Below are 21,402 nucleotides of genomic sequence, written 5' to 3'. Positions count from 1 at the left end.
ATTTCTACATAAGATAGAGACATTCTCAGATGGTGCCATAGCAGAAATTGTAAAAGGGGTATGAAGCAACTCTTTACCTGGCAGCAAATGCTGCTCTCAGTCCCCCAAGGCCCAGACAGGGACCATCGTCAAGATCAGGGCAGATCACTGCTGCTGGAAGCAGAGTGCTGTGAGTACTCCTCCTGCATTAACTCCTTTCTTGGCTCCCATTCATTATTCTTTATCTGTGCTCTGTATATATACATTTTCTGGTGAAAACAATATGGCTTTTCTTTAACTCTGAGAAAGGAGCTCTAAAAACTTAGTTTTTCCAAACACCCATGAAAGGGACTGAAACATGCTGCTTTTCCTGGTGCTGGCAGCAGTTCAGCGATCCCAGCAGTGGCCTCAAGGGTGGCAGGAATGGTCACAGGAGCTGCAGGAATGGGAGCACAGAGAGCAGCAGGAGGCTGTGCCTGTCTCATGAACAATCACATCTTGCCTACCAGAGAACATTCACCATTACAAGTGAGGGCACACAAAAATGTAGAGAACTTTACAGCTAAATTGACTTATGTCTTTGAAATGAAGTATGTTGCAGCACAGCACCAATAAATAACCTGCGAAGGCCAAGGCAATAATTGTGCTGGCAAAAGGCAGCCACTGTTGGTCAGTGAAGTCCATTTTTAAAAAAGTTTTGGAAGCACCTGTCCGCCTCACTAGCAGTATATCATTGGTATGTGTGGCCAGAAGCCCAGTGAGAAAATGCAAAGGACAGAGGGAGAGAAAGCTTCCACCAGCTTTGGGTTCTAAAAACATAGCTGATATTCCAGAATTCATTACGTGTAAGCACTGCATCATTACTTCTGTATTTCCTTCAGCAGTCATAAAACAGCATACAGCTGCTCTGGATTAATCTGATACTTTAGCATCTTCATTTTGCTATGTTAAAGCCATGTTACCTTGGCATAATTTCATTCAGTGACTCTAATGCATCCAGCCAAATACTGATTAGGGGTTTTTTTGTTCAGAAGCCAAACCAAAAGAGCAGGAAAAATGTCTTGTGTCAGAATTTTCTGAAGTTTTCTTTGGCAAAATGAAACCAAAAAGCTTATCATGCCAAAACCTTGAATGAACCAAAGTGTTTCATTCCACCAAAATTGAATTGTTTGTGTTCTGATTAGTCTTGTGTTTTTTGAATTGAATGGTACTTCAAACAAATAAGTTACAAAATTTTTACTTGCAAATGGTTGGAGTGGAAATACTTCCCATCTTCAGAAATCTATAACTTTACCCTTCTTTCAGCCAAAAATGTATCTGAATTCAATCTGAATTTGCTTGTTGTTTCAAGTTTTTCTTCAAATGCCTATGGAAAAATATCCCCCAGAACTTTTCTTCTTACTATTGAACTGATTCTTAAATTTTCTTCCTGCCCTGTCAGTGAGATATTCTCCTACTTTTTCAGGTTTTCTTTTGACTTCACTTTTTTCTGATGAAGAACATTTTAGTTTCGGATTTAAAAGTTCCTGTCATTTGCTGGGGAGTAAGGTAAATTCTGTCCCTGCCTTTTTTTAGAGCAGATATTGCTGTCAATACACTTTCCTCCTAGGTTTGCTCTGATTTTTCTTTTTGCTTTTTTTTTCTCCTCAAAACCCTTCCCTTCTCTCTAAGGAACGTTCAGTTAAAACACAAGTGTGAAACTGTGCAAGGAGAGATGAATCAAAGATTCATATTTAGATTGGCACGTTGCATGCTCTCGAAACACCTCGTGCCACAAGGATGCTCGGCTCTGCCAGGGGAGCCCACAGTCCTTCAGGCAAGAGTCCATCTCTGCCCAGAAACGTTTCTGTTGCTGTTTGTTTGTTCCTTGGCCCAGAAGCCTGGTAATGTACTTTTCCCAAAGTACATATACTAGTGGGTGTGGGCCACCATAGTGCATCCAGTGCATTTGGAAGATGTCTGTTTTTTGGTTTTATTATGGAAATAAGAATTCTCAACAAGAATTTCCAATGAACTTCTCTACGAAACTGGAATCTGGGTTTCTTCCCCAAGCTCTGCACAACATATATCCTTCCATCCATTCACCTTTAATCTTCTGCATGTGCATTATAAATATCCAGTAAACAGTGTGATTAAAATGAAATTATTTTTGGAGGATGACTGTTGTTTCAAAGGCTCATAATTAGCCTCTTCGAACCCTGAAAAAAATCACGCTTTTGAAAGAGGTTTTCTAAGTCTGCTTTGTCTGCAAAAGTGAGTTTTAAATATTCCCATAAAAACTGTTCATTTCCTGTGCCATGTGCATGAAAACACACTGTTTAGTTTGTTGGGGCAAGGGAATTTGAGATTTGAAAAAAATGCTGCATTTATATAGAGTTAAATAGGCTTGAAAATAATCCTTGTAAAAATTTAATTTACATGACCAAAAATAATCAAGATCTGATTGTTTGAAAACTATGGTATGGAATGTCAGTAATACTTTAACAAGCAAACTAATCAACTGTTCCTCCTACTGCCTAGTACTGAAGAAATAAAGAGATTCTTATTAATTCTGCACTTAAATGCTTGGGAGCCATGCAAATTCTCACTGGTGAGAGCCAGATGGGTCCCTTGATAGCGAGATTCTTTTATAGGCTCATTCCTTGTTTCTGTGGCTAATGGTTTTCTCCTAAGGAGGAAATTGTCCCCACTGATCCTATTTCTGGTAACACTGTTGTTCTCAGAGGCAACAGGAATAAAAAACATGGCTGGCATGTCATTTTGGTGGCTGCACCGGGCACTTAGATGACACTGAGACTTGAGCCCATCTCCAAACCCTTGTTGCTGCTGGGAATGAAACCTCACGCTGGACTGAGGATCTTCACTTGTGCCTGGTGTCTGGCCCCCTTCCTGGCAGCTCAGCTCTCAGAAGAGAAAGGGGGCTGGGGTGGATCGTCCCAGGTGGCTGGTCTGGGGGAGCCTGCTGGACCACTCTGAGCTTGGTTACTGGGCTTTTTGGTTGGATGAAATCTTCCTTTGTAGCTTAACAAACCTAAAAGTCTCTAACACATTTTAGGTGCAGTTACATCCTTTATGACTTTTCATGTTTTGGGTTTTTTTATGGCAATTTCCTTCCATCTGTGTTTATGTCCAGGATAAACTTATCAACATGCCTCCTGCAGAGCTCAGGATGGATTGGCAGATTCACTTCTTGCAGATCTTCTTACAGAACAACCTATTTGTGGTGGGGGGACAAACCATGACACTATTGTAAGTTTCTCAGACATCTTTAAAACCCAAATTCCAAAAGAATTGTTGGACATTTGATTCAAAGTGGTTGTGATAGTGTTGCAAGGGGACAAGAAAGAGTGAGCCAGGCAACAAGTTGTCTCTTGGGACTTTAGGTCATCGAAACTCTCTTACTTTCTTGTTTTCTTTAAAAAAATTATCTGCACTTGGCTACCTCTGATTTGACAGATGGGGGTTCCCACAGCCAGGGCGAGCTCAGCACCAGAGATTGTAACAGTCTTGGCTGGGGCCTGGGAAAATGCTTAGCACCTAGAGAAAGCCAGTGTCTCTGGGAATCTGCTCCCTCAGCTGCCTTTGCTTGCACTTTTAACAGCACCAAATACATCCTGGGCTGAGCATGGGCCTGCATCTGTGTGCCAACCTTCTACAAGGCTCAGGGATAGGGAAGCTGCAGACCTCTCTGCTTGCTTTTACAGCTGAAATATTTTTAGTGGTAGAGGAAGTAAAATCTCCTAGAAAATGCCCCATTATTAAGCTGCAATGGGGAGCCTTGTTGGAAGGGCAAAAGGCAGGTTTTTGGCTATTGCCATCCCTTCCAAGGGTGGGATTTCTAGCCTGTGTGTGCCTGTGCATTAGAGTGTCCCAAAAGATGCACGGGAGTTGCAGTGTGAGCTCTCCCAGCCTTGGCAATTGGCCTTAAGCAGAAACCCCACTGGAAAAGCATAGATTATGGGAATCAGGTCAGCCTGATTAGCAGTAAAAGCCTTTCCAGGGATATAAACAGCCATATGGGACAGGCTGGCTGAGGCCCCTGGCTATAGAGACCTGATTGCATATCAGCAGTGGAGAGCCTTGTGCTGGACTTCAACCAGAACTGGATGTCTGTCAACCAGAACAAATCCATAGCTGGAAAGTGTCAGATCCTGAGCCTGGCACTCAGGAGTGGCAATGTAAGGAGGGAAGGATGAATGCAATTAAAAGGCTGCAGGAGGCAGGGAAAGTGCCAGCTGGGTGCTGGTGGGCTTTCATGGGAACAAAGGTGGATCCTCATTTCTGCAACCAGGGATGCTGAGCTGAATTGTGTATCTTTTTTGGTAAGAAGGATCAGAGAAGTGCCCTGACCAAGGTTTGACATGAATTACTGAGGATTCCATGAAATTTGAAAATACTTTAGGCAGCGGGAAATTTTGGAAGCTGACATTCTGACAAGAACTGCATGCAGATTAGAGCTGAAATCAGACAGAACCACATCATGGGCTTTTGCTGGTCAGTAAATTCTGGCCCCTGAGGTGCCAGAGGCCCACTGCAGAGTAATGGGTCCCAGCTGAGTCTATGGCAAGGTTTTGTCCCTGGAGTATGTGGAAATAGCCCTCCTCCAACACATTTCAGAAACCTCTTCCTTTGAGGATTGCAAGACTGCCAGAAATGCATGCTGGATGTAGCAGACAGTTGTTAGACAAATTGCTTTGGGATTTCACAGTGATGTGAGACTTTTCTCAAAGAACATAAATTAGGACTAATTTTCTCTAGTGAGGAATGGAGTAGGTCTCAACAGATGCACAAGGCCTGACATCTATTTGGGAACTGCATCCCTTGATTTTTGGTTGCTAGGGGTATGTAAGGTACCTATAGTGGAATATATAATAATAAATGCTGCAACAGGGGAAAGAATATTACAGCCCAAGCAAAAACACAGTAGCTGCAGACAGCCAGAGATGCCTAGTGAGTGACTTTTTTTTACTGAGAAGGCAACACTGGCTGTTGACTTGCTGTTTTGGAAATACAAAAATAGCTGTACCTTCCCAGTCAGGACATTTAGCAGCAGAACCTCTATGAAAATGCTGCTAAATTAGGAGAGATCTTATGTAGTATTTCCTGCTCTGTAGAATAATATAAGAAGCATAAGAAGACAAGTGTTGGCCAGCCTCTCCCATGGTGGTGCTGGGAAACCTGTTTGTCCCATCTCTCTGTACTGCTCTGGGCAAGTGACATGGCACATTGTATCTAACCAGCGGTATACATACCTGGTCAGCAGGCTTGTTTGGGTTGTCCCTTCTACTTGTTTTAAACAGAAGTCTGCACAACAAAAAAGGTGCTTTTAGAGGTGGAGCAACTGAAGAGCATGGGCATAGTAATATTCACGTGTGTGCATGAATTTGCTCAATTTGCTTCTTGTCCATCCAGGGAAAAGGCCATTAACAGCTATAGACAGGGAGCTGATTCTGTGTGGTGTGTCTGTCTGTTCATGTCTGCCTTACCCTGCCAGTGACTTTTTGCTTCTTTTGCCTACAAGAAGGAGACCTGGGATGAGGTTATAAAACCAGATGTTTATCGTTGCAAGTCATGTGACAAACCACCTGTTTAGCTTTCTCTTGCCACATTTCCTCAGCTCCATTTATGTGCAACCAGGCAATGTGTCTGCAAACAGTGCGGGTGCCATTCCCTGTGCTTTCTGTGTAGATGGCTGTCTTTGTGCCACAGCTCCGTCCCTTGGCTAGGGAAGAAGAGCTGTCCCCTGTGCCATACAGCACTACATTAGCTGCCCCTTCCTTGGCTGTCTTCACAGACCTGACAACTCTTCTACCACCCCAAGGCAGACCAGGTGCACAGCAGACCACCAGTGTTCCAGCCACAGACCCATGGCTGCGGCTATTAACACTGGTGTGCCTGGTCAGGGCTTCCTTCTTGCCCTGACTGCATTGCCTTGGGATACAGGAAGCTTTGAGGGCCGGGATCTATTTCTTCTCTGACAACACAGCACCCACTGTCTTGGTCCACTGCTGAGAACTGTCACAAGACACGTCATAAACAACCAGGTATATTGACACAGCATTACAAAGAACAGCATCCTAACCTGGCATCTGGATGCTCCCTGGTAGCTCTCAGGGACCACTTGGTGTAAAACTAGTCTATTCCATGACAGGAGTACCAGTGGGGCAGATCCCAGTTCTGTTTCCTGCCTTTTCTTTACTGTGTCAGTAAAAATTCACTGTCTCAAACTCAGGGGTTTTTTCTTAAGCATTTTGCAGAGAATTAGTAATACTCACAGGCTATATGCCTAAATAAAGACCATACAATTATCTACAAATTCTTGGCCTGAGACCATGCTTGTAAATAAATCACAGATGAGGAACTGAGTCTGCTTTAAAAAAGCACTCCCAGGGTCTTGCAACGATAATTATTGTGATCAAAAGGGAAGCTGTTACAGACTAATAAAGCACTCTATAAAAGAGGTTAATCGAGATGGTTCACCCTAGTCTAACTGTATAAAGCATGAAGTGGTATAATTAAATTTGGAGTCTCTACAAGCAGCAGTCCTGTGTTGTATGAAGTTTTGACTAGGAATACGCAATAGAGAAGTCAGCTAATGTCCTGTAGGAAACCCTACAGTGAAACTTAGACCAGAAATCATTGGATTACAAACCTCAAAGGCAGATGTATAGTAGACTGGGAGAAAACAAAATATCTAGTCCAATCTGGTTTTAAATAAGTTTATTTGGGGTCTGTAATTCCTTGGCTTCAAGGGTATCTTATGTAATCAAAATAATTAATATGTGCATCTCTTTGGCTCCATGGGCATCCTAGGTGATCAAAGGAGTGGATATTTTGATTTCCTAGGTTCACCTATCTAACTCTGGGCAAACTTTCACATGGATCAGGCTTCAGCTGTTGAGATTTCTGCAGTTACTTACTTTTTCACAATAAGTTGAAGTTAGTTAATTCAACTTTTTATTCACTCTTCTGTGATGAAATAGATCAAGTCATGTTGAAATGAACAACTTTTGAGGACTGCTGTCACGGTCTGTCTGAATATTCCAGATTTACAGGAAAACATACTCTGTATACTGAAGTATGTTATGAGCTCATTGAAAAAGAAAGAAACACAACAAATAAGGGCTCAGTCCCCTTTGCACAGACTAATCTACCATGTGATTTCACTAATTCATCACATAAGTCATGGGGTTTCTTTCTAATTTACAACTAGCAACGGACAACTTGTAACTCAACCCAGGTGCTGATGAGCAAAATAGTTACCTAACTTGTGGTGAGATGCTCATCCTTCCTCTTCTGTCATGGTGCCAGTATCCCTGCTACCACACTGGTAAGCACAACAGTCCCAGCAGTGCAACTGCTGTTGGATCAGATTCCAAGCCTTTTTGCTTTAACTGGTGGTTTTATACCTTCCAGCCTGGAAGTTTAGTCTGTGCCATTTCCATGAGTCAGTGGATTCTGACAAAACTGCCAGAAAATCACCATACCAAGACAGTGGCTGCAGGAAACAGCAATCTGCATGTGGTAATGGTTCTTTATCCCTTCCCGTCCTGACTATTTGATAGTATTTTAATGACAGATCTCCCAATATTACATCAGACATGAGCCGTGTTAGCCAAAAAATCTGACCTTATCACTCTCTCCAAATATCTGAAAGGCAGTCATATTGATTTGGAGGTCAGCCTTTTTTCCCAGGTAGTAAATGAAAAGAAGAAAAGGCCTTAAGCTGCACCAGGATATTAGGAAAAAATTCTTCACCAAAATGGTTGTCAAGCACTCAAACAGGTTGCCCAGGAAAGTGGTGAGTCACCACCCCTGGAGGCATTTAAAAGATGTGATGACTTAGGGACATGGTTTAGTGGTGAACTTGACATCGTTAGGTTAAGGTTGGACTTGGCAATCTTAGAGGTCTTTTCAACCTAAATGATTCTAAGAGTCTATAAAACTTTCCCAGGAATTGTCGGGTTAGTGAGTTCCAAACTCTGAGAAAACTATCAACTGAGTTTCATATGAAGACAGTAATTTGCTCTCTTGCAGCCAGACCCCAATTCTGTTCAACGTAGCCACCATTTTGCAATATCTGGTCAGACAAAAGTCCATTTTAAAGTCATCACTACTATAGCCACATCCAGGATTGGAAAAAACACCTCTATTTTTTTCCCTGAATATCAGGAGCAGGGTTGAGGATTGGTATGCATTTATTATACATCTGCAGAAGGCAGTTGATGGCTGTGGCTATATACTGCTCTAGAGCTGGTCCTGTATTATTTTATCACATTGCAGACAAATTGCTGCTGGATTTGTGTAGACTCATTATTTAACCAGCTGTCTTCTAGTGTTTACATTTTGTTACCATTTCATAAGACTGGACTTTCTCCTGTACATACTGCCACAGACCTCTCACTGCTTAGTTCTAAAATATTGCATCTCAGTGACCTTGATGAAGGATGCACAAACTGCTGTGGAAAGATCACAAAGTCATAGAATCATTTATGTTGGAAAAGACATTTAAGATTATCAAGTACAACCATAAACCTAATACTGCCAAATCCACCATTAAACCATGCTCTTAAAGGACATGGTGACAAACTCCATGGGAGTGTTTGCATCGTATAGCTTTGAGCATCTTCATCTGCCACTGGTGAGGGCTTAAGAAGCATTTTGGCACACAATTTCCTGCTGCTCTTTTCTGCCCTCTGTGCCAGCATACTTATTTGTGCAATGAACCAGATCAGGGAGTTGATTGAGCTGGAAAATAACTATTTAAGGAGTACTGACCCTAATGGGTAACTGTTGCCTCAGATGTTAGACTATTTTTACAGCTGTACTGTGTAACATCTTTGGCCATGATTACCATTCTCACAGGCGTCCCCTTGCACTGCTGAAGTGAAACAGAGGAAACAAAGCAGTCTTTTGTTATTTACAGTTATTTTCTGTTTGCTTATGATGGAGTGGACCTGTTTTACTATAGAGGATTAGCCTTTAGATATAGGAAGTAACCTAAATCTATGTGAATGTTGGTGGTGACCAAGTATGACATTTGTAGATAGCCACAGACTGAAGCAGTTTATTTTTCCTGGCAATGATCAGGCTGCTGTGTCTGAATGCAGCCTGTTCCACAGTAATTTAATGGAGCCCAAACTGAAAGTTCACCTATAAGGAGGGCAGAGTACAGTATATGGCAATACAACTACAGTAGGTACTACTTATTCACATGTAAGCAGAGCTTTCAGCACTGATGGCATAAGGCTGTAACCCAACCTTATATTCCCAGTCTCACATGGAAATTAAATAGTTTGAATTTTTTTTCAGCACCTACCTCTGTCTGGTCCTATATGGATTTATTCTTGTTGAAAGTGCTTTGAAAAATTAAAATGCTAATTATGCTGATGTCACAACTTTCTTATTTAAGAAATTCTCGCTATGGAAATGATATTTATTAACACTTTTGAGTGTTACAGTTGCCTGCAAGATATTTTAGTACTTGACCATAAATGATGAATGGGGGACTATCACAAGCTCATAAAACATTTAAAGGTGTGTACTATAGTTACATGCTACAGGAGTTTGCAAAGCCATTAATAGGCAAGGGAGGAGTGACTTGTTTGTAAAGACTGGCTTGGTATTTAAGATCCCCTCCCCACCCTGCGAAGTTTATCGGGTGTCTTAGTGGACTGACAGCCTAAAACTTTGAAGAGGTGGACATCTGGTAGTGGAGATGGATATCATCTTTCTGCAGGCAGTAGAGGCAACTGACACAGCTTGTCAGTGTTACAGAGGACATAATGAAGGACTAGGGAGTGATGGTGGATCGGTGAGATCCTCTTTTGAAATCTATGTAACGTTCCCTGTGCAACACTCAGATGCTGCCTTGCAGGAAGCCAAGTAAGCTGTGGCCCTGCACGAGAGCCAGAGACATATGGCAACGGCCATGGACACTCAAAGCCCTTCACCATGTGCTGCTTGTTCTTCATTTGACCTGGGACTCAAATCAAATTTGATTTCTGCCAGGAAATCACACCTGTGAGCATGTGCTGCTGCTTAACTAGCACAGCCCATTTGCACGTTAAGGCTGAGTCCTGGCAGGAGCATCTTCACTTGCCTGGTGGGAGGTGAACCGTGGAGGGCCATCCAGAACTGTTCTGCAAAGCTAACTAATGGAGCAACCCTCAACAAGAGACAGCACAAGAAGGAAATTTATTTTGCTTTGTACAAACCAGGTATCACTTGTGAACAGTCAGTCTTCTCATAGTTTTACCTACTCATTCTTTCTACTAGGAAACTTGAAGGTGTGTCTGCACGCAGTGTGTCCAAGAATATTTGTGGTGACAAAGGGTTAGGGAAGCTAGCTATTTAGAGCTATTTAGTTCTCATAGTGTCTTCTTTTCTTCCGGGTTGTTACTAGAGGCAGCCGTGTGGTTGGTTTATGAATGTGTCTTTCACACCTTTCAAAAGATGCCAATGACTGAATTGTTGGTCTCTCCCTCTGTCCCACCTCTGTGAGTCATTAGGCAAAACTGCTGATCAACTCATTGGTCTTTTGTCTCTTGTTCTGGGTGTAGGCTGCTGTATTTAAGCTACCAATTGTTTTTTTTTCAATTTTGGTATTTATAAACACTGCAGATAATTGTTCTGGAGACTTTTACGACCTACGAATTTAGGTGCCATTAACACATGCTTTTCTATCACCCCTTTTTCTTCCACTTCTTCCTGTTCTTCCACATTGTTCTTCCACACATTTTCTACTTGTGCTCTATCCATACTGAGGCTGACATTTCTACTACTGCTCTTCACAGAACTTAGTGCAGGGCTTCTGCTGGACTTGGGATCTAATGGGTCTGCAAAGGCAGTGGACTGAGGATGCCATTTTCTATTGAAAAGATTTCCAGCTCATTACAGCAGCAACTCAGGCTTGTTTCTGCTTCACAGGGAGCAACGCAAATATGAACTTCTAAAATTAAAGATAGCTCATGTGAATGTGCAGGATCACTATAAAAGAAGCTCAGTACACTTGTGTCCTTCAGGATAATCTCCTTGAGGTTTGTAATGGAGAGTTCACCAGAGCAACTTTAGAGGAGTACACTGCTGTAAGATCCAGAGCATCTTTATAACTTCCATGAGCTAGTGTCTCCAGGCACTGAGGTGATCATGGGTGACAAGGAGAGAGCCATGGATGAAGTCGAACCCTGCCTGCTGTACAGTGCCAGTCTTTCTAGAAGTGTGGTAGAATCAGCTGAACACCCTGTATGTCCCCAGGCCAGTAGCAATGTCCCAGTAAGTGCATCGGTGTGGGAACTCACTTTGTCAGGAAATCAGTGATGGGCTATGAGCCCAGGAAAGCTGCAAGTAAACAGACTCTATTGCTCAAGGGGCACATTTTGGCTGGCACAGAGGAGAGGCTCTCTTCCAACCAACAGGGGGGAAGGGCCCAAAGGGATGCCATAGCTGTGGCTATGGGAGGAGCAGGAATACCAGGTTGGCTGAATGGGATGACCATACGCTCCATGCTGGCAAGACCACAGCAAGGCAGGCTGGATGTAATGGCTGTAGCTGCTGTCATTTCACAATGCAAGGTAGGAAGTCAGGAATCTTCTTGTGGCAGCTGCGAGCTGTGGCCAATGGCATTGCCCCCCTGTTGTGTGCTGCAGCCAAGTGGAGCAGCCACTCAAACCCTCGCTGAACACCTCTAGCACTAACACGTGAGGAGCTGTGGGAGCAGCATCTCCTGCAGGACTGCCTGGTTCATTTGAAGGAACACTTCCCTGATTCTGGTTACACAGTGGTCCTCTCTCTTTCAAGCAGTAGGTTTGGACAGGTGGTTGTTTGCTTTTTCAGGGAAATGCCTGGTCAGACTTAAGGCTGTAGACGGCCCCATGGGATAGACTTGCCTCAAAATAATCAAGGGCAGAGATTCACTGGCTTGCCAGATGGCTAGCATGATATTCCTGCAGGAGAAGGGGCTCCAGCTTCACACCAGGATGGAAAAAGGAAATGGTGATGGGTAATTTCTTCAAGAGGAGACACAAATAGGAATCCAGCACACAGGAATGTGGGCTTTCCTGAAAAAACAGATCAGTCCTTTGTCATCTCACACTATTCTAAACCATAAAATAAGAAAAATGACATGTCCTTTCAAAGAAGTTGGAGATATTAATTAATGTTTGTGAAGCACTAAGAAGTATAGCAATAAATTACATGGGTGATCCTATGAGGATATTACTAATTGTGTATTCAGGGTAGAGTTTGAGTAGGATATAGTAAATGAGGCATGAGGCCATGCACTTAACAACGAGGATAAAACAAGCTAATGAATAGTTGCTCATTAAATGTATGCCCTTCCTGTGCATAGAAAGGCCAAAGGTGCCATGTAAAAAGGTATATGTTATCCTGTAATTAAAGATTTTACAGTGCACATAAGAGTTACAAGTTTAATTTGTCTGGGAAACTTTTAATCAGGCATTTCCTACCGTCTGAGTATCCAACTTTGCAACCCTAACACTCTTTGAACATAGGCTTTTTATGGAATTGTTTAAATATTGTGTTTCTCATGCTTCTTTCGCCACAGCTGGCAGTGAGCTCCTTCTCCTGTGCTGCCTTTGCTGACTGGAAAAGACTAAATAGCTTCCTGAGTTGCCTTAAATCCCATCACCATATCCCATCTTTTGGACCTAGAATTCCTGTACACCTTTCTCATAAAAGAACTCAGTCTCATTTCTTGACCAAGCTTGGCTCCACTAACCTTGCGTCTCTGTCAGGTCTTGTCTTTACTTCTCTACTGTGTTTTTATACTATAAATACATGAATCTATAAGATGTCAATACATCTGCCTACATTTATTAATATAAAATGAGACCATAAGTGATTTAGTATTCTGAAGTTTATCATGTCAGATTAATTAGTTCTGAGAAGTATTTAGTTCACTCTGCATTAGGTTTTAATGAAATAGCAGTAATCTGACTGACTATATATAGAAGCTCAGACTGACTGTTCTCTTTCTAAAGAAATTTGAATTCCAGTATCCTGCTGAAAATAGTAAAGGTAAATAAAAAGCAGAGAATCAGATTGCTTCCGGAATTGGATATCCTCCAATATGTTTCAGTTTTCTGTTGTAGATATATTATAAATACAGTCAATAGAAAATAAATATCCAACAGTAAAATGGATACAGAGCAAATGCAGTATTGATACAGCAAGCACATTGATTTCAGTGCCTTTGCTGTTGTTTAACATGTTCTAGCTGGATTTGGCCCAAGATGTTCTGTTTCTGAAACAAAAAAGTGTAAGGATTTGGAACAGACTTGTGGCACAATGATGTCTCTGATCAGCACTTTAATGGCTTTAATAATTTGCTTTAAATATAGGGTAATGGCTTTTTAATATAGGGTAGAAATAACAAGTAGTGCAGGGGATGTTTTGACGTGGCCATCAGCAGAAAGTGGAGATGGCACTTGGTGTCCTTTGTGTTGTGCTTTTGATTAGAGTAAAGGCATATTAGAAACAATCTTGTGGTTTATTGCTTTACAACTTTTCTTAACTCCCTTGAAGCAAGGAAGCCCTGCAGAGAGACCTCAACAAATGAGAGGGCTGGCCAATCACCAGCCATATGAACTTCAGCAAGGGGAAGTGCTGGATTTTGCACCTGGGATGAGGCAATCCTGGATGTACAGACAGACTGGGGAATGAGATGCTGGAAAGCAGTGCCATGGGAAGGGACCTGGGGGTCCTGGTTGATGGCAAATTAAGTCAGCAGTGAATCAGCAGTGCCCTGGCAGCCAGGAAGGCCAACCGGTCCTGGAGGGCATCAGGCAAAGCATCATCAGCCGGTTGAGGGAGGTGATTATCCTGCTCTGCTCTGAGCTAGTGTGGCCTCACCTTGAATATTTTGTGCAGTTTTGGGCATCACAATATAGGAAAGATATTAAACTGTTAGAGAGCATCCAAAGGAGGGCCATGAAGACAGTGAAGAGTCTAGAGAGGAAGGCATATGAGGAGCGACTGAGGTCACGTGGTCTGTTCAGCCTGAAGAAGAGGAGACAAGGGGAGACTCATTGCGGTTACAGCTTCCTTGTGAGGGGAAGAGGAGTGGCAGGCACTGATCTCTGTGGTGATTAGTGACAGGACCCAAGGGAATGGCCTGAAGTTGTGTCAGGGGAGGTTTAGGTTAGATATTAGAAAAAGGTTCTTCCCTCAGAGGGTGGTTGAGCACTGGAACAGGCTCCACAGGGAAGTGGTCACAGCACTAAGCCTGAGAGAGTTCAAAAAGTGTTTGGATGATACTCTGAGGCACATAGTGTGACTCTTGGGGATGGTCCTGTGCAGGACTAAGGGTTGGCCTCAGTGATCCTTGTGGGTCTCTTCCAACTCAGCATATTCTGTGATTTTATGACTATTTTATAAGATATTAGGTTTTGTTTTCTGCAAAATTTAAATATATCAAGCATGTCGGATCTTCTTGTCACTCTGAATTTTTCAAATTGGCACCATGTAATTTCTTTTTGCTTTGGATAAGGCTGTTACAGTGATGCTATTATCTCTGCCCTCCTGAGCCTCCATGGCTTTGCAGAGATAACAGATCAAATGCTCATGTCCCACGATTTTTCCTGGGACCACAGAACCAGTGATTCTTCAGACACTATAAACTCTCCTAATTGTAAAATTCTCAACCTGGAAAAAGACAATCATTCATGTGCTATGTGAATTCAAAATTCATTTGCACAGTATTCACTGCATTCTGTGTTCTTTTAAAGAGAAAATAACCCTAAGAAGCATACAGACAAAATTTAAAGAGAAGAAACCAACCCTTCCCTGCTGACAAGCTAATTTATAGCATTTTAAAAATTACAGAATTGAGTAAAATTATTTTATTGCTTTCTTTCATCGTTATGCCACAGTACTAATTATGTTCTTGGTATTCTAAAGTCTATAATGGTATTTCCTGTTGCTGAGTTTCTATTTCTTTATTAAATTATTTTTTTGAACAGTGGTTTATGCTTCTAGTAAGGACCTGGTAGCAGATTATCATCTTACAATGACACCAGTGGGTAGGTTTTTATCTACTGTGAAGATAGAAATGATGGAACAATGATTGCATAAAATAGAAACAGTAGAAAAATTATTAATATTTTCCAGGATGATCAGCATATGCTGCCACAGAGTGAATATGAAATCATCAAATTTTAATATGGAAAACCGATGAAGTCTAGAGCATAAATAATACAAGTTATGCAAACGTATCTCTGCATGCATATAAGAGACTGGTGTATGGAAGGCACTACATTCTGAAGGATACTTGCTTTGCTGCAATCACTGCTTTGCATAGACTTCAGTAAGAGTGACCTTTTATTTCAGACACTATTCCCAGATGGCTTCAGAAAGATCTAAGGAATTTCAACCAAGGAACGAGCACTTCTCTGATAAAGGTAGACCCACTGCCACAGCTCTGATAAGCTCAGGGCTTAACATGGAACAAAGGGTCATTGCTGTCTGGTCTGGGAAGCGTTAGCAAACTGCATGCAAACACAAGCAAACTTAAAAATAACAACCAGTTTCAAGGTGCTTCCCGATCACTGCTAGAAAGAGATGCATGAAATATGACTCTGTTCTTGTTAAGTGTATAATAAAGTTATTGAGACAGAGAATACACAATCGAAGGATTAACCTCCAAGGAGAAACAGTCCCTCATGGGAATCGAGCTTGCGCTACTAAAGGGAGTGTCTTATGGCAATTTAGTCCACGGGCCAATTGCAATAATACTTCAAAAAATGTTTTAATGCAGTCCTTAAAGTAATGTTGTACCTTTTCCCATGGCTTCTAGGAGGCTTTTGGCAGCTGGGGATTCCTGCACAGAAGCCATCCCTGAGACACCCCTATGACTGGAGCTGCAAAAGGTGACGGCAAAAGGCTTGGCACTGCACTGGCTGTAATGCTTCTGGGGACGTACTGGAGAGAAGTCCTTGGCCAGGGAGGAGTGGTGAGTTAGTGCAGCTCCTTTCCTCTATTTCAGCAAAGCTAGGGACCAGGGCCAGACGTTAACAAATGCTGAGCCCATAGGAAATTTCAGTGTTAAGATTATTACAGAACACATTAATGCCTGAATGAGGTCTCTAAACATAGGATGCCTGTCCTTAGTACAGTTGCCTGGCAAAATTTAGTGGTGTGGGTTCCAACCATACTTCCATCAATTGCCATAGGCTTGGTTGGAGTCACTGTCAGACATGACTGGAATCTTTATGCTCTTCTCCATATTTTTCTCTCCATTCACTGATTACAGGTCCAATTCCGATAAAACCATTGGAAATCACACCCAAATATTTGGCAATGGAAACTTAGCCTGTTCATTTGAAGCCAATGTAGCATTTTTCCAACATCTTTCAATTAACTATAATTATGTTTATGTCTTTAATAAGTTGATGGTAGACAGTTTTATTTTTAAGAAAAAACCCCATTTTTTTCTTTTTTTCCCTCACTAAGGTACAAGATTTCTGGTATTGACTGAAACAATGCATAAGTGAGGCAGATCATGGCAAGATTTTGTTTGAAGAGCTTTGTCACTGTCTTTCCTATCCTAATCACTACCCTATTTAAACATTCAGCCTCGTCTGCATGAAACCACTAAGTTAGACAAATTATTGCAGTGATTTTGTCATACAAGCAAGTGCTTTAGGCAAATTTAGATCATCAGAATAATTTCTCATTTTTCCCACATTTATAAAGTTATTTTGTATCTCACTTTGTCTTGTTGAGAATTATTTTAAGAGGGGTTTTGTAATAGAAAAGGAGATCTGTCATCAAACCAGTCATTTCTCTGGCACACTGCACTGCGAGTAATGTAATTGCTTAAATAAAAATGGTGCAGCTTTAACATCTAATCACTCATTTCTTTGCCTTTCATTCTAATAATGTAAGACATAATGAACTCGTGGTAGATATAGTAATACCCCGTAAGTATTTCTATAGGATTTATGTTGTCATGTAATATTATTTCAAAGGACAAAACATAATTCTTGCCATTTTGCTCCACTACTCATTTTGTGATTTTTATGTTCTCCCACTATCACTGAAAAGAAATGATCAAATTAACCATTTTAACAAGCATTTGCTAGTTGTGCCTACGTACAATTCATTTCAATGACTAGTGAAATCAATCAAATAATGGGGCTTAGTCTCCTTTCCCTGAATAATGACTTCAAGGAAGATCCACCTCCCTCTCAGGGAAAGAATGGATAGCTGGGAATGCTCAGGGGAATAAAAGGGTTTAAAGCACCACACATAAAAGGCTGAGTAGAGGAGTCTTTGAAAATAAATGCAGGCTTCAACAAAGGATGAGAAAGAAAAGGGTACAGAGGGAGCGGCTTGGTGTAGATATGGACGGCGCATACAGAAGAGGTTACTGAGGCAGTGCATAATACCCCAGTCGAAGGGCAAATGGACTGTAGGTGAGGGGTTGTGGGCTGAGGAAAATGCATTTTGATGAGGAGCACAGGATGTGCAGAGGCTGGCTATGGCTAACAGGGTAACGAAGAGACCTGAAAAGGAAGCCAGTCTGGAAAATTAAATGAATTATCTCAAAATGAAGTGTTTGTATTTCCACTAGTATACAGTGACCTATTCTTCACAATCAAAAAATTATGGTGAGAAAAAGAGAGATGGGGCCCATATTAATATTTTTTAAATGACAGAAATTATAACAATTCATTTCCGTTTTTCCCATATCTCATCTTTAGACTTAACTGAAAATAAAAGGCACCTGATTTCTCATCAATCCAGAGTGGTGAAAAAAAAAATCATAATATTGCCTCACAGTTAAACACCTTCTGTCTGGATTCTTTGCATTTGTAGTAAAGTCACACTGGAAGATTCTCTCGGAGGAGGACTGAAGGAGGCTGTAGCATTTCTAGTGAGTGTTTACATCCACTTCTCCAGACAACAAGCAAACACAGAAATGATCAAAGGAGCTGGTAGGTAACCTGCTGGCTGCTGTCTCCTTAGGTTAGCATCCTTTGAGTTCAAAAGATTGAAAACTGCCTATAATTATTTTAAGCCATTTTCTCAGTTTTGGTTATCAGTAAGCTGTTGATACGTTAAGCATGTAATTAAAAAGGAATTGAGCAAGACTTCAGTGAAGTAGCAGATTTGAGCTGTTGTAGCTGAAAGACAGATTTGATGTAACATGGTGTCATGGTTTAATCCTGGCTAGCAAGGAAATACCATGCAGCTCCTTGCTCACTGCCCCACCAGCGGGACTGGGGAGAGAATCAGGACAAAAGCTTGAAAACCTGTGGGCTGAGATAAAGACAGTCTAATAGGGAAAGCAAAAGCTGCACACATAATCAAAGCAAAGCGAGGAATAAATTCCCTGCTTTCCATGGGCAGGCAGGTGTTCAGCCAACTCCAGGAGAGCAGGGCCCCACTGTGTGTTAACTGTACTTGGGAAGACAAACTCCACCACTCCAAACATTCCCCCGCTTCCTCCTTCTTCCCCCCACTCTATATACTGAGCATGATATCATTTGGTATGGAATATCTCTTTGGTCAGCTTGGGTCACCTGTGCCGGCTGTGTCTCCTCCCAACTTCCTTGCCAGCGTGGCAGTGAGAAAAACAGAAAAGACCTTGAGTCTGTGTAAGTGCTGTTCACCAATAAAAAAAACATCTCTATCTTATCAACTTTGTGTTCAGCACAAATCCAAAGCACAGCCCCACACTAGCCATTGTGAAAAAAAATTAACTTTACCCCAGACAAAACCAGCACACATAGTTAACATTTTTCATTTTGTTAGAGCTAACAGCTTTATGGAGATATGCTAAAAGATCCTCACTGCCTGACAAAATTCCAATAATGTATGTTCAGCCACCTCCAATTACTGAAGCAGCAGTTGAGTCACAAGACTTACTCATGGATATTTGGCTTTACTCTCCACCTGAGATTACCCAATGGACTAGAGCAGCCAAGGGGCTGACCCAGTACTGTAATGGCAATGTTTTAAGCTCTGTTTTTCTAGGAGTGTTTGCAGTGCTCTGGGAAGATCTTGTTTAGCAGTTTGATGTCACTGAAGAGCTTAAAAATGCAACTGTCCCTCCATAATACTTTGTTGAGACTCAAATTCTGCAATGTTTTTTGAATATGGAATACAAAATTTAAAATAAGTGTTAATATTGGGACTATGTTGACAGTGACAGATAGACTGGATAACCAGTGGTGGGCGCAAGACTTTTGGATGATGAAGGGCATCATCAAGGCCCTCTTCTGTGAGTTGGTGCCATACCTTCACCATCCTCACATGAGATTTCAGAGCCCATAGCTATGTCCAAATAAATGACTGCCATGTTTTAGAGTCTTGCAACCTCCAACCATTACTCCTTGATCACTAATTCCTTTGAGGTGATCAGGTACACCATGGGCAAAGAGGTTATGGAGATTTTGTCTTCAATAGTGCTGTGGGTGACATCTAAGAAGGTCTCCAAGTCTTCCTAAATTGACTAGAATCATATTGTCCTTCTGCTTCCAGCCTACTGCAGATACAAATACATACGTTGTAAGGCTTTGCTCAACCTCTGAGATTACCACTGTGTTACCTTGCCCCTTGAGAAACTCCTCTTTCTCTCATGGTACAGGTTTGTGGGAAACATCATATCTTCGGGGTGCAGACTGCAACTACCTGAGTTTTTTGGCAGGGGTAAGAGGGAGCTTCCAGAGGAGACAGAAGTGTGGGGGGAAAGTAGTACAAAAAGGACGGATTCAGCAACAGAAGGCAGGAGAAATGAGAAGGGAAATGTTTCGGATCTGAAATCTGGATGAATGAGGATAAAGCAGCAGAATAGTCACTGCTAAAGCAGTTGAGGATGGGCAGCTGGCAGCAAATAGAAAGATAAATGCTGACCATGCAACCTCCTTCAGGGTTTGAGGCCACTGTTCAGGGAATGCATGTACCTTAGTTATGTGCTGGAGGTCCTTGTGATGCAAAGTCCACACAAGGATTTAGGACTAATTACTCCACTGAGTGTTGAAATGCTGTGGAGCAAAGCTCCTGGTCTGGTTTCATTCAGCAGGAATCTGCTTTGTGCCCACCAACACGACTCTGAGTAACCAGCTAGCATATGACAAATGGGGACAGTCTGAGTATTGGCTTCAAAACTACTCTATTGCTATGAACCAAATTACTAAGATAGAATGGCTGTGATTTAAAAGTACCTAAATATGTCTGTTCATGGCCATGATCAAGAATTACTACTATTATTTTTTCCTTAAGAGTTCTACTTAAAGTTGTATGATTAAAAAGAAATAATATGATTACTGCTTACTGTTTCTGGCTTTCTGCAAAATGTTGAAAAAACGAAAAAGAACATTTTGTAAACAGAACAGCTTTGCAATAACACAAAGAACTGCATTCATGCTTTGCTTTTCTGCCACGTTGTAAATATTTTAAACCCAAATAAGTTTGTGTAGTAGCTGACAAATGTATTGTTTTTGCAAGTATAAATCTTTGAACAGTTATCTGCATTTTTTAAAAAAAGATGAAGTAAATTAAGAGATCTGCAGTCCTCAGAAAGAGAGGAAATAGTAACCATCTTTGAAACTTGATTTCTATATTTGCACCACAATAGTGAATTATTTGCATATTCATTAACTAAAGGTTAACTTTTGTTGATTTCCTAAGCCCTAAAGAATAGAGTCTGAGCCTTCAATTTTGCAGGTGTCTGAAGCTCTGCAGAACTGACATTGATAAGCTCTATCATCTTGAAAACAAGCTCTCTTGTAGCTTTCATGTAAGCAATTTTCTTTCATGTTCTAGTTTTGCTAAGTTTAGCTGTGGTTGAGTATTTCAAACCATGACCACGTGGGTAGTTATGGCTAGAAAAATACTTCTCTGCCCTTGCTCTCCACCTGTGTCCCGTGCACCAGCTGTGATCTGGAAGCTGTGGGGCTGGTTTAGATGAGGGAGAGGGGTTTTCAGCGGCCTTGGAGATCCACACATGTGCCTCTCTAGCTCCCAAACTGTCCTGAATCCCAGCATCCCTCAGCACACACAGTTCATTTTGTTTCTGTTGGGTCCCTACCCACGTAGCTGTGCCTTTTCTTAATTAAACTTCATCTTCATGAAGGCTTCAGACATCTTCTACAGTAGGTCATCTCCTTTTACTTATCATGCATGCTACTATTACTCAGGCAGTAGAAATAAGCAGGGCAGACTTGGTTTAGTTTAATATGTAATGCAGCTTTCAGGAACCCCCAGAATATAGCAATGTCATCCTCTGTTGATAATAATCATGAAGTCAGTCTTTAAATGCAGGATTTGGATTGCCTGTTGATGATTGCACCTGTTTGTTATCTCATTCGTGGAAAGTAGGGATCAGAAAGATGCATTAACATCTTTTGCTCCCTCAGTGCAGAACCATTCTCTCTATTTGATTTTTTTCCTTAGCCT

At 41.6% G+C, this 21,402-nt stretch overlaps 2 long non-coding RNA genes across 6 annotated transcripts in view; one reads left to right on the top strand and one right to left on the bottom strand.

Moving 5' to 3' along the window:
- Positions 1 to 21,402, top strand: part of LOC108492392 — a 111,944-nt gene that overhangs the window by 60,787 nt on the left and 29,755 nt on the right. For 4 of the 5 annotated variants that reach the window (XR_001873093.1, XR_001873095.1, XR_001873094.1 and 1 more), the window contains exons 8-10: positions 15,328 to 15,398; positions 15,794 to 15,949; positions 17,818 to 17,936. This is a non-coding gene — a long non-coding RNA (uncharacterized LOC108492392). The remainder of the gene's footprint in view (positions 1 to 15,327; positions 15,399 to 15,793; positions 15,950 to 17,817; positions 17,937 to 21,402) is intronic. The other variant, XR_001873092.1, reaches the window with a different exon arrangement.
- On the bottom strand, positions 3,041 to 5,973 carry LOC108492393. Its single transcript, XR_001873096.1, has 3 exons — positions 5,776 to 5,973; positions 5,232 to 5,283; positions 3,041 to 3,193 (listed from the first exon to the last, which is right to left on the bottom strand). It is a non-coding gene; the product is annotated as an uncharacterized LOC108492393 (long non-coding RNA).

The sequence above is a fragment of the Lepidothrix coronata genome, unplaced genomic scaffold (assembly GCF_001604755.1).
Source record: "Lepidothrix coronata isolate B3197 unplaced genomic scaffold, Lepidothrix_coronata-1.0 Scaffold10, whole genome shotgun sequence".
NCBI classification, from domain to species: domain Eukaryota; kingdom Metazoa; phylum Chordata; class Aves; order Passeriformes; family Pipridae; genus Lepidothrix; species Lepidothrix coronata.
This window is presented reverse-complemented; position numbering and strand designations above follow the sequence as displayed.